This window comes from Elaeis guineensis, chromosome 4 (genome assembly GCF_000442705.2).
Source record: "Elaeis guineensis isolate ETL-2024a chromosome 4, EG11, whole genome shotgun sequence".
In the NCBI taxonomy this organism is placed as follows: Eukaryota; Viridiplantae; Streptophyta; class Magnoliopsida; order Arecales; family Arecaceae; genus Elaeis; species Elaeis guineensis.
Window position 1 is genome coordinate 14,773,923 of NC_025996.2, and position 13,593 is coordinate 14,787,515.

Here is a 13,593-nt window from a genome sequence, read left to right on the forward strand (position 1 = left end):
GTCAAGCTTGGACGAGCGAATTATGGTCGAGGGCTTGTATGGTTGAGATATACTGGTACATGCTTAATGAGCTGGATATCTTTCAATCTCTTCATATTATCAGCTCATTCTAAATTTTTTTCAATACATACCCCCTACTCCCTAGTCCAAGCTCTAGTTGGGCTATGGGAGTACTCACTTATTGTTTAAATGGTAGGAGATATGAGGAGATTTTTCAAACAGATATCTATGTGCAATTTTTCAGATGAAGGTGACGATGATATAATCATAAGCTTGTTTTGGAACCTATGTGGACATCGCTTCATCTTGCTGTGGTGCATTTAATGCTGAAATTGACAGTATGCCTATAACTAATAAGGAGTTGATACGTGGCATGTGCTAGAAATCTGTAACGATTTGAAATCCCCTGAAGGCTTACGCTCCTCTATTTAAAAGGGTTCTTCTTCATTCTAGGCACTTTTACCTTGCCGCCTTTCTGAGAGTCCTTTCTTTTTTGCTATTGCTATTCCTTCACCCCAATCTCCTGTAGTTGGCTTTTCTCTCTCATCATCCTCCCTTTTTATCGTTAGAGGGGCTTCTGAAAGGTGGACGTCTTTCTCTGAGCCTTTGATCGAGGATAGGCTTTTCTTGCCTTCTTTCAATTTTCTTTTCTTTCTTTTTCGTTTTCCCCTTATGGTGCACTCTGAGGGTTTGGTGAGTGAGCATCTCATGCTAGAGAGGGATCCAACATGGAAAGGAATGAAAGACCCAAAAAATCCTAAATCCAAGACTAATCCTTTGGTTGGGCCTGGTGAGATTCAATCTGTGCTAAATTTGGATGATTTGATCTTGATCCGACTCAGTATTCTATTCTGAAAGAATTCTATCTTGAACTTTCTGATGCCGACGCTCATGTCCATAGTCTTCCTCCTGGCTGACTAGCAGTATATGATAAAGCTTTTTGGGCGATCTTAGATTTCTCATTTCTTCTTTCATTCTTCAACTTTTTAGGTTTTATGGGATCCCTTTTTTCACAGTTTCTCCAAATTCTTTTAGATTATAGTAGATTTTCTTGTCCTCTGTTCTCGGATAGGAGTCTGACCTTCTATCCCTCTTTTTTGAACACTTTTCATTCTAAAGAGACATCCATACGTCAACTAGTGGTATGTCTCATCACAGAGGAGTGTTGCCCCTCTGATTACCGATGCTCTTCATCCATTCATGGGTGGAAGAAATGATTCTCTTCATCTCCTACTCTTATATAGATGATTGGGGTCTTCCTGAGTGTGGTCAACCTAAAGCTTCATCTGTAAAGGCCGTAAAACTGAGTGCCGAGGAGAAGAAGGGGCTCAGGGACCTCCAAGAATACAAAGCTCCTCGTCTGGAAGAACTCCTATCCACGAATCCCTCTTCTTGATAGGGCTCTGTCTAAATGAGTCTAGGAGTGAGTGGAGTCGTTTATACTTTTCAACTTTTTTTCTTCTTGTTTCTTTCTAATCCGATGTCTGTTGAATGGTTGCAAATATAGAACCTTCAATAAAAGATTAACTTGAAGGCCACTCTCCCCCAGAAGAGAAAAACTCAGGCTGCTGGAGCTGAGAAGAAAAAGAAGTTGAAAGCTGTCGAGTTTAGCAAACAGTCTGTCTCGACCGACCAAGCCCTTTCTATTGAGATCAGAGTGGTATTGGCAACATCCGCTCCAGCTCCAACTTTGACTGTCAATTTTTGGGAAGAGCGTATCGAACAGCCCCGGCCTTCCAATATCCCAACCCAAGCAAGGACTTCCAAGAACTTAGCTGATGAGGAGGAAGTTCCTCTCGATGACATTTTGAAGGGCTTATTTTTTCAAGATTGGAAAGCAGTTTAAGAATTAATTGAAAACTCCATAATCCTGACGGAATTGGAAAAATTAGGAAGATGGGTGCCTCTAGCCTCAAGAGGTTGTCACTGACAGTTGGACATCAGGTATTACTCTAACTATTCACTTTTCTTTCTTCATTTTATTTTCTTTACTTAACTTGTTTGGGTGCAGCTGCTTCATGTCTTTGTCAACTTAGCGGATCATTCAGTCAGGAAAGCAGGGGCATGGGAGGCCTAAAGGAAGGCACGAGAAGCAGAAACAAAGGCCGAAGAGGATGCTCTGGCCACCTGGATGAAGGTGAAAAAATTTGAAACTGACATCAAGCACCTTCAGGAGACTCTTAAGAAGGCGGAAGCCAATCTCACTCTTGCGCAGAAGAGGGAGAAAGAAATTGAAAAAAAAGTTGAAGAGCACGTTTGGGAGGCCAAGCGCTATGCTGTAGAGTACAAGGCATCATCCGCCTTTGTCGAGGAGAAGGCTCAAGTAGTTGGAGCCTTCAAGACATTGCAGGAGTATTGTGACAGTCATGTGGCATTCAGCAGAAAAATTTATCATGGGCCTCACAAGGAGGGGTGGATCGACTACTGAAAACTAATCGAGGAAGAGCATCTGGACATAGATCTTGCTTTTTTAGATTACGAGGAGGAAGAGGACAAAAAAACTTTGGCCCTCAAGGTCCTTGCTCCCGACAAGAATAATGCTATCAAGCCGGTTCTTGTTGTCGTCCCTTCCTCTTCTAGTACTGATGTCAGTCCTTTTAAGCCTCCTTCGGATATCGTTGATCCCCAAGAGAATGTCATGGACTAAACACTTATATTTTTTTCTCTTTTTTTTATACCCATGTAAGAAGCTTTTTAGTAGAATGAAATAATGATTTTTGAACATATGATTTTTTAATTGGTTGTGTAGTTGGTGGATGATGTCTGTGGTGTCGAACCCGTAGCAGCTGCCCTTTTGCCAGCCAAGCCCCTTCCGTTGGTGATGGCAGTGAAGATCGAGGCTCACATTAATAGTTTGAAAAAGAAACTCAAATTCTTCAAGAAAAAGACCGTCAATCAAGACAAAAAATTGCTGAAGGCATGGAAGAATTTGAGGAGGCTGAAAAGGAGATTGCCAGGCTTCAGTGAGAAGTTCAACGAGGGGTTGTGGTGCATAGCACTGAGAAAGTGCGACTGATCGAAGAGATAAAAAAAAGTGTCCAACTCAGTGGAGAAAGAGACTGGGGTTTAGCTGCAAAATTAATTTTATATCACCATTGGCTTGACTTTGCCCAAAAGAAAATACTTGCTTTGGAATCGCTGATTACCAGTAGAAAATCTGGATGGGCGATGTCTGCGCACACACTGCAACTTCAAGGTGAACTGCATAATGCTAAGGAAAAAATTTTCAACCTGTAGTAGGCATTGAATGATAAAAAGGTTATCGCTGTTACCGAGGTCATGCAAGAACGGAACGTCCCAGTGGCTACTCTGACGAGGGAAGAGAGGTCGGAAAACCTATCGTTTGTAGGTGAAGAGCTCCAACGAGGAATGAAGAGAGCTTTTCGAGCAAGTGGGTCATCAATACTCAGTTCATGGTTGATGATCCACGTCACATTTGTCAATGAATGCTATACCGGCTACAGTTTCTGTCAGAATGCTATTCGGATGCTGTATCCATATCTTGATCTCTCCGATTTACCTAATCTGAAAGCGAACTTGGATGATGCCTTAATGCAACTGAGTGAGAAGCGAGAAGACAATTACAAATTGTTTGAGTTCATAATCCCTCGCAGAGTACGTCATGACAAGGATTTTGATAACACAGGGCATTCTGATATCGATGAAACCAAGTCCACTGAGTTAGATCCTACTGAGGCTGCGAAACTTGATCCGAATAAAGAGGCGTTATATTAGAACTCTGAAAAATTATTTGGGAGGCTTTTTCCTTCTCTTCTTTCTCTCTTTTTTTTGTAAGATCGCCTGTAGAGCTGGTCGGATCTTTGTAAATATTTCAATGGAATGAAATAATAACTCTTTCACTTATGTGCTCTGCTTATATATATATATATATATATATATATATATATATATATATATATATATATATATATATATATATATATATATATTATCGTAGATAAACAAGTTAAGATCGCATTCTATGCATTGTCGATCAAAGGCATTCCATGCATTGTCGATCAAATACATTCCACGCATTGCCGATCAAAGGCATTTCACATATTGCTAATCAAAGGCATTCTATGCTTTATAAATCATAGAACAACAAACAATATATTTAAAAAAAAATATTTATTAGAAAAATTACATTACTAATAGTACACATGGAGATTCTCTGAATTCCAAGATCGTGGTAGCAAAGTTCCATCGAGTTTTGTCAATCGACAAATCTCTGATTTGATGATCTCAAGCACTCAGTATGGTTTCTCCCAATTTGGAGATAGTTTACCTCGTTCTTTTGGTCGGGAGACTTTTGCTCGACGTAGGACTAAATCACCGATTCTAAAATTTTGTTTCAAACTCAAGAATTGAAGTAGCGGACCATTTTGTATTGGTAGACTGCCATTCTGATTTAAGCTATTTCTCAGACCTCCTCCAGCAAATCTAAGTCTGCACGTTACCTTTCCAAGTTGGTCTGTTTATCAAAGTTCTCAATCCTTGCTCATAGAACCCCAACTTCCATCGATATTACTGCTTCAGTACCGAAGGCGAGACTAAAGGGTGTCTCACCCATGAGAGTTCTGGGCATTGTTTGATAGGTCCAGAGCATGTGGTGAAGTTTCTCGGCCCAAGAGCCCTTGATCTTATCTAGTCACCTTTTTATGCCCTACAGAAGAGTTCGATTAGTGACTTCGGCTTCTCCATTTGCTTGAGGATACACCACAAATGTCAGGTGGTGGAGATTTCATGATCTTCACAAAATTCTACAAACTTGGCACTTGAGAATTATCGTCCATTGTCTGTTATCAATACTCGAGGCAAGCCAAATAGGCAAATTATCGACCTCCAGATGAAATCCTTCACTCTCACTTCTGTGATTTTAGCAAGGGCTTCAGTTTCCATCTACTTCGTGAAATAGTCCACAGCAATCAAGAAAAATTTTTACTGCTCAGAAGCTGGAGAAAACGGGCCGAGGATATCCATCCCCCATTGTGCAAAAGGCCAGGATGCACATATAAGGGTGATTGGCACAGAGGTAGATGCTGTATGTTAGAGTTCTTTTGGCATTTATCACATCGCTTAACTAGCTCCTCGACATCTCTTTGTATTGTTGGCCAATAATAATCTTGCCAAAAAAGTTTATAAGAAAAGACTTTCTTTTCAATGTGGCTTCTGCATATTCCTTCATGGACCTTCCTCAAGGCATAGTCCGCCTCCGATGGTCGTAAACATTTCAAAAGAGAGAGAGAGAAGGATCTCTTATATAATTTTTCTTCATATAGGACATACCGAGATGCTCGATATTTAATCTTATGCATCTTCTTCCGATCAGTCAGCAGAAATTCATCTTTCAAATAGTGGAGAAGAGGATCGATTCATGAGGGTTCATCATCTGCCTGCATCACTTCTGCTAGATCCTCTATAACAAGTTTCTTCACCACCTCGAAGTAAGCTCTTCTAGGTAGGTCAGAAGGTAAGGAAGCGGCCAACTTAGACAGCAAGTTGCCCATGCATTTTCCATCCTTGGTATCTGTTGGACCCTAAAGCTTCAAAACATCGGGATCATATCTTTCACCTTTTGAAGATATTTTATCATGTTTTCCTCCCGAGCTTCATAGTCACCTCTGATATGGCCGACGATCAATTGGGAGTCATTATATACTTTCAAGTCTTGCACTCCCAGTTTCTTAGCTATTCAGAGTCCTGCAGCTAGTGCTTCATACCTGCTTCATTATTAAATGCGAGGAATTCGAATCGTAAGGCATACTCAGCTATGATCCGCTTGGGGCTTATAAGAAGAAGCCCTGCTCCGATCCGACTTGATTGGAAGACCCATCTACATGTAGCTTCCACGCACCAGCTGGATCTTCTGGAGAATTTGAGATTTGCTCTGTAAGTGCTTCCCCCTCCTCTCCAATCGGTTTATCTTCTAGAATAGTACATCAACCAGAAAATCAGCTAGCACTTGAGCCTTAATTGATTGCCTAGGTCGAAACTGGATGTCAAATTCAGAGAGCTCAATCGCTCACTTTGCCATTCATCTAGAAGTTTTCGGTCGATGCAAGATATTCTTCATGGGCTGGTCGATTAGAAGGGTGACGGGTGAGTTTGGAAGTAGGGTCGAAATTTTTGAGTGGCAATAAGGAGAACATATACTAGCTTTTCTAACTTAGTGTACCAAATTTTCACACCCCTCAGGATTCGGCTAACATAATAGATGGGCTTTTAAATTTTATTCTATTGTTGGATCAACACTGTGCTCATTGCCATTAGAGAAATTACTAAGTACAAGAGCAATACTTCGCCATGGTCTGGTCGGGCCAGGAGAAGGGGAGAACCAAGGTAGCCTTTAAGATCAGCAAATGCTTTTTGGCATTCTTCATTTTAGTGAAATTTTTATATCGTTTAAGGGCTTCAAAGAAGGGAAGATAGCACTCGGCCGACTTCAATACAAATCAATTTAAAGCTGCAACTCTTTCGGTGAGATGCTGGACATCTTTGATCGTCTTTGGTGGGCTCATCTCCTGAATAGCTTTAATTTTCTCAGAGTTGGCCTCTATCCCCTGACTTGACATCATAAAGTTGAGAAACTTGCTGGAAGTTACTCCGAAGGTGCATTTCGTTGAGTTCAGCTTCATGTTGTACCTCCGCATGATAGCAAAAGCTTGGCTAAGTCATCAATGTAATTTTTTGATTTACTCTTGATCAGCATATCGTCCACATAGACCTCCATATTTCACCCAATATGTTCTTTAAAGATTTTATTTATGAGACATTGATATGTTGCACCTACATTTTTGAGACCAAAGGGCATCATCCTGTAACAAAAAAGTCCTTGATCAGTAACCAAAGTAGTTTTCTCCTCATTTTTAGGAGCCATCCGGATTTGATTATAGTCGGAGAAAGTGTCCATGAAGGAGAGGAGTTTGTGGCTTGATGTAGTATCTACCATCTGATCAATCCTCGATAGCGGATAGCTAGGCATGCCTTATTCAAATTGGTAAAGTCTATGCAGATCTGTCATTTGCCGTTCGCCTTCTTCACCATGACCATGGATATGCCGGAGATCGAAGTCTATGCAGATCCATCCATGCCGTTCGCCTTCTTCACCAATTTGAAGTCACCGAAGATGTTCGCATTCCTCTGCAAAAATAAAGTTAGCTACTCTTTAGTTATCTGATCCTGATTTGATTCGATCCGGACTGTATGCTCTTTATTTCCGTCTTCTAAAGAAATATGGATGAGGTCCTCGATCGATTCACCTCGAGTATTTGCTAGCTCATCATGGATATTCAGTCCCTCAACAGGGTAGGTCTCCGCAGTTTTAGCTCCTTGCAATGAAATGTGATAACAGTGCCGCATCAGATTTTGATCTCCACAGATCTCCCCAATCTCGTGGGTGGTATGAAACTTTACTTTTGGGCAATAGGTTGACACGGTAGCACCGATCGCGTTCAGATCAGGACATATAAGAATTGCATTATAGGCTAAGGGTCCTCGGATGATAAGAAAATCAATTTGGATAGTAGACTGATGCGGGTATTAATCCACTTTTATGGTCAGCGTGATAACACCTTTCACTGGGATTGCATCTCCAGTGAAATTGACCAATGGGGCCTCCACTCTCCCAAGCCTACTAGGAGTAATCCAATTTTTTCAAAAGCATCAAAATACAAAATATCTATCGAGTTTTTATTATCAACCAAAATATTTGTATAAGATGCTTATCAATATTCATAGATACAACCACCGCATCATGATGCAAAAATTAGATTCCTCGAGTGTTCTCTTCAGCAAAAGTGATTAGCTCTTTTATCTTTCTCCTTGTGGACCTTCCTTCATTGCTAGAATCTCTCCTGTGATACCCTCCAGTGATTGTATTGATTATTCCGATTGGAGGCTGGTCTCCTTGGAGCTCGGTGGTGGTGGTTGCTCTCGAGACCGTGGAGATCTTTGTCAGTTCTCCTGCTCTCTCCAGTGCTGAATGAAACGATCTAGGCGGCCACACCTGATGAGCTCCTCGATCTCGTCTTGGAGCTATAAGCACTCCTCCATGTCATGACCATGATCTTTGTGATACAGATAGTATTTATTAAGATTTCTCTAAGCCAGATGGATCCACATTGGTGTAGTCTCTGAAATCTGCCCCCTGATTTGCATCAGCATATTTTTCCTTGGCTCCGTCAAGGGAGTGTAGTTATTGAATCTTCTTAGTGGAGAGGCACACCATCCTCCCCATCGATGACTCCTCGACCGATGGTTTTTGGGAGGGAAATCATTTCTTTGCCGATGAGTCAGAGACCTTGAAAATCGTCTGGACCTCTCCTTCTGTCTTGGCAATTTATTTTTCCTGATTTGCTATGACTCCCCCTTGTCGTGGAAGAGTTAGTAACTTCTAGTGCGAACACGTCCTCCGTTCGCACATACTTCTCTGTTCGGACCTCATAGTCTCAGAAATATATTTTTACTAGAGACTTCTTGAGGTTGTTCTTTTACAACCCATTCATTAGTGCTAACATTGCGACCGACTGATCCAGGTCGCACACTTTCAATTTAGCCAAGTTGAAACAGTTAATAAAAGAATGTATTGTTTCTCCCTCCCTTTGCTTGATAGTGTGGAGGAAGTCAGATCATTTTTGCTACCGACAGCTACTAACAAAATGATTAGAAAAGGATCGGCTCAGCTATCCGAAAGAGAGAACCAATCCTGACTTCACACCAGAATATCAATGTCAAGCGACTCCCTTAAGGGTCGATGGGAAGGCCGATAAAAGATAGCATCCGAGGCCCTCTGAAGGAACATTTTTGCCCTGAAGCTTCCCAGATAATCAGTAGGGTCAGTGGTCCCATCATACATCTCCAACTGAGGGATCTGAAAATACTGTGAGAGTGGTTCTTACATTATTTCAAAGCTGAAAGATAGAGCACCATCAAACTTATCAGGTGATGCAGGGGTGTGGTTGCAGATTGCTTCAATCCGCTGATCCAACTCTTGAAAACTTCACTCGACTTCAGGATCCCGAGCGGCATGAGTTGCTGATTGATGAGGAGACCGATGGCCCAAATTTGAATCATGCCCCGATAGGGGCTAAGGGAGCATCGTCTTCTTGGATCTAGGCTTCTGGGGTGGTGCTGGTGAGCAGCATGTCTTTCCAAATTCGAGACTATTCTGGTGGAGGTGATGGAACTGTTTCGGCATCAGGTAGCGGTGTCGCAGGCTGAAAGACTACTGGAGATGGATCTGGTACAAATCATGCCACAGGAGGTGGCGGAGGAACTGCTGCGCCACAGGCGACGGTGCCTGCCCCACAAGAAGTGGCCAGGAGCAAACTGGATTGTTTGGACCACCGCCGTCAGATTTTGAACCTATTGAAAAAGCAGTTGAATTGTTCCATTGTGATTGCTGTAGGTAGGGGAACCGAGACTCCTTTCAGAGGTGGTAGGGCCGATTGGTTGGCATGATTCTCCTCTTGCTGCGAGGTTGCTGTGCCTATATTGCGGGATCATACTTGGTGAGAAGTTGCTGCTCTCTTTGATAGCATAGTAATATTGTCCTAAACTTGTGCTCCTCCGATTTGGATCGGATCCTTCATCTAGTGTCAATTTATTGATGCTAAAGTTTGTTGATGCCAGATTCGCTAGAGTTGAAAGTGTAAGCAGAGCCTCCGGGTGGTATACCTGCAAAATGTTCGGACCGAAAAGTATTCCGACGGAGACCCTCTAATGCTCAAGTCAGTTAGTAGAACCAATAGATAAAGAAGCATGGGGCTTAAAAAACATTGCGTATCTGGTGTCCCTCTTTTTATCTCTTTTATAGATGGAGGTCGAAGTCATAGTTGGCGGACGGGCTGGTGCGATTATGCAAGATTTGAGACTGATTTTGCATAATACACCAATTGTTCAAGAGATTTCCACGTGATGGAGATTATGGTTGCCTTATCTACTCCCTAACAGTTTTATCTGATTGGCACTAAGGCTGCAAACGGATCGAATTAATCTGTGATCCGACCCGACCCGATCCGAATCCATTTAAAAGACCCATGGAGCCGGGTCGGGTTCAAAAATTGACCCGTTCATCTTTCGAATCGGGTCTGGATTTTTTGAATTTGATCCGTTATCTTCGATCCGGGATTTGGATTTTTGGATCTCGATACGATCCGATCGATCCGAACCGATCAAATATAAGATCCGAACTCAGTTAGAATGGCTCACCCAAATAAGAATTTGGGCTTGGGTTAAAAAAGTGACTCATCCAAATTCTTTCTTAAATCTCTTACTAAAATCTTTAATACTGTCATACTGCCACAAGATCATTAATGCACTGCACAAGAAATACCATTCTTGCAGCTAACCTCGGAACTTCTCTAAAAGTCCTTCCACAAACATAAGTAAACTGGGGACATACCAATAGTTGTTCATAATTAAAATATCCAATTATTGTTTACTGTTGTACATTACTATTGCTTTAGGGATGGTATACAATATCCACTATCAATGGGTGAAATGAGAAGACGTGGGATGGGAGGAGAGGAGAGAATATCTATATGGAAAGATAGACATGGCCATGCTATTTTGCTATCGACATGACCACTAATTTCACTTTATGTAGATTTTTAAACCCGTGATCCGATCCGACCCGAATTAGATCCGAATCGGACCCGCATTTCATGGATTGGGACCGGATTATATATGGATCCGATCCGATCCGAATGATCCAATGGGTCAATAAATTCGGCCATGGATTCGACCCGATCCGATTTTTTATTGGGATGGGTATGGGTCCAATATCAAGACCTGATCAAGAAATCGGATCGGGTCGGGATCACTCAAGACCCGATCCGACACGACCCATTTGCAGGCCTAATTGGAGCCAACTTTTCAAGCCGATCAGGGCTCGGCATTGGCAGATGATGAGTCGGAACTGTATGTTGGCTGAATAGGAGTCCATACCAAATTATGGACGACCAAAGGTTGGCACTGAGAGCCACTCGATGAGGTATCGATTAAAAATACTAGCCGACCAAAGATTGTCATTACACATTCGCCGACTAAAAATCGGATGCAAGACGATGGTCGAGATTCCATACTACCGACAAATCAAGCAAGAGTAAAAGAGAGGCACGCTCCAACCAAAGCTCGGACCAAGCGTTGGCCGACCAAGAGTTGGACAGCCTTTAATTGAAATTATCGGGCTTAGACGAGCGAATTATTATCGAGGGCTTGTATGGCTGAGATGTACTGGTACAGACTTAATGGACTGGATATCTTTCAATCTCTTCGTATTATGGCCCATTCGAAAATTTCCCCAATAAATTTCATGTTGGCAACCCTCACCCCAGAAAGTGATTAGATGCACTAGCTATCTTTGTTCCTATCTTAGCTGGATGGGTTCCGTGTAGGCAACCTAACACCCCAGTGAGAAAATTCCTAGAGTTGTATTTTTTTTGGGGGGGTAAAATTTGAGTTGTATTCTCTAATGGATAGACCCTACTCTCTAACTCTGTCCTGATTTTAGAAGCCAAGGTTAATCTCCAAGACCTGGATGTGATGATGAACGTTTTCTTGGCTAAACTCGCTCAGCAAACTCTCCGAGGCAGTCCAAGTTTATGGGGGAAAAGAACAGGCCGAAGAGACCAACTACAAGGAAACAGGACTAGTTGTGACCCTTGGGTTGTGTCAGCTTTCCAACCCTTAGTCGTTATGGGACATCTGATAGGAGATATATGCTGAACTCCAGGGGAGAGCTGCCTCATGTGTGAGACGTCCAAAACGTTGATTTGTTGAGGCTGTGTTTGAAAAATCAGGCTGATGGTGTTCATCATAAATTTGTTTTCCTTTCTGCAATTGAATGTCATTTATTAGATGTCAAAGAGGGATGATGTTGTTGAAAATATTTTGTACTAGGTAGGCAAAAACTTCAATTAATATCTTTTTTTTCCCCTCTAGTTGTACATATTTGCAATGTTTTAGCTCTCTTCGGGTCTCCTCCTCTCGAAAAGGAGAGAACGAATTTTTTCAGCCTATCCAATTTGTATCTTTAAAATAAAAGAGCTACAAAAATAAAGTTCTATGTTTTTCTCTTATATTAATTGAGTGAAGTCTATCCCTACAAAACTTTGATCGATTTCCTCTGCTGGTTAGAGAAGGTTATTATTTTTTCAAAATAGTTGGGACTAGCACAAATAATCATATAAAAGCTATCCCTCAGCTAGATCAACTTCTCATCAATTTTGTCTTCAATCACTTCCTCTATTTTTTTGGACTATAAATTATGCTTGGTCTAAATCTTTCTCAGAACAAAAAAATTAATTTGGCCAATATATATTTTTTGAGGCTGAAATCTTATAATAGGTTTCTATTTACTATTATATAACCTGGTGCATCACTCTCTACTTTTAGTGGTGCGTCACTTTCCGCTCTTGATGAAGAGTTACTACTTATGTAATACTCGATTTTGATGTCCGATCCTTCTCCGCTGCAAGAATCATGTGATCATCGTCCAGCCATTGGCCATCGAGATGCCTTCTTTAGATTGCAAGAGCTTATCATGGGTTCTTTCTCCTTGAATCAGAGCATACTCAATCTAAGGTTCTTCATGGGGATGACTGTTAAAAGGATATTTCAGAATAAGTCTATAGAAGCATAGTAAGGTGAATGATGCATGCAAAAAGCATTATCACTACCATGGATTGAGCGAGGGGGATGGTGGGGGAGGAAGAGGAGTATAAAATACTTCTCTTGCTAATTAAAAACCACTTAATTGAAAAGGCAATAATTAGGTTTTAATGACTAGTTCTAATGCATCTAGGGAGATGAATGACAATTGCAAAGAATAAGGAAAGGAGAGAATATGGAGATAAAGAGGTTATCTAAAGGATGTCCACACTAGCCCTGGGGCACCTGCATGCAGAACGATCGCCTTTTCTCTTATTGTAGCCTAACTCCTTCAGGACCTCCAATTCTTAAGATTGGAGGGGAACATGAGTGACTGGCCATCTTGACTCTTGGCTGAGGGAGGAGTAAGGGCTATTTATAGTGGAGAATCATCTACTATTCCAAAATCAAATACCGGCGCACGTAGATAATGTGACCGAAGGGAGGTGACGGTAGAACTATGACATTAGAAAGATTAGTACGTTGAATCTTACCGTTAGAAAAATAAATCAATCGTTGGAAACACCAGCTATCGTTTGGCCATTCCACTATATTGTAGATGGTCCAAAAAATTTGGATTTTGAGCCAAAAGAAGAATTGCCATTGAGAGACTTTGATGGCGAAATGTTGTCGTTAGATCTACCATACAGCAAAAGGATGCCGTCCAAGCAATACAATGTTATGTAATTTCGATTTATTTGATAGCCATTGAGGATGTTGAAAAGAGTGCCCAAGGTTAAAATTTGAATCCGACAATAGCAGCCATTGCCGAAGAGAACAAGAGAATATAAGACGGAATTTTGATTTCGAAAATCTAGTGGCAAGTCTTCACAAAGCTTTGACGGCGAGGGCCTGCCATCGAAAGTTTCTAGTGGCATAATCCAATTATCGAGAGGACTTGAGAACGGGGATGCAAATTGTCATTAGAGAGCTTGATGA

General features: G+C 41.5%; 1 long non-coding RNA gene across 1 annotated transcript; it reads left to right on the forward strand.

The window, feature by feature from the left end:
* Positions 1–1,002: 1,002 nt before the first annotated feature.
* Positions 1,003–2,722, forward strand: LOC140857152 (uncharacterized). Its single transcript, XR_012140653.1, has 2 exons — positions 1,003–1,944; positions 2,012–2,722. It is a non-coding gene; the product is annotated as an uncharacterized lncRNA (long non-coding RNA).
* Positions 2,723–13,593: the final 10,871 nt, after the last annotated feature.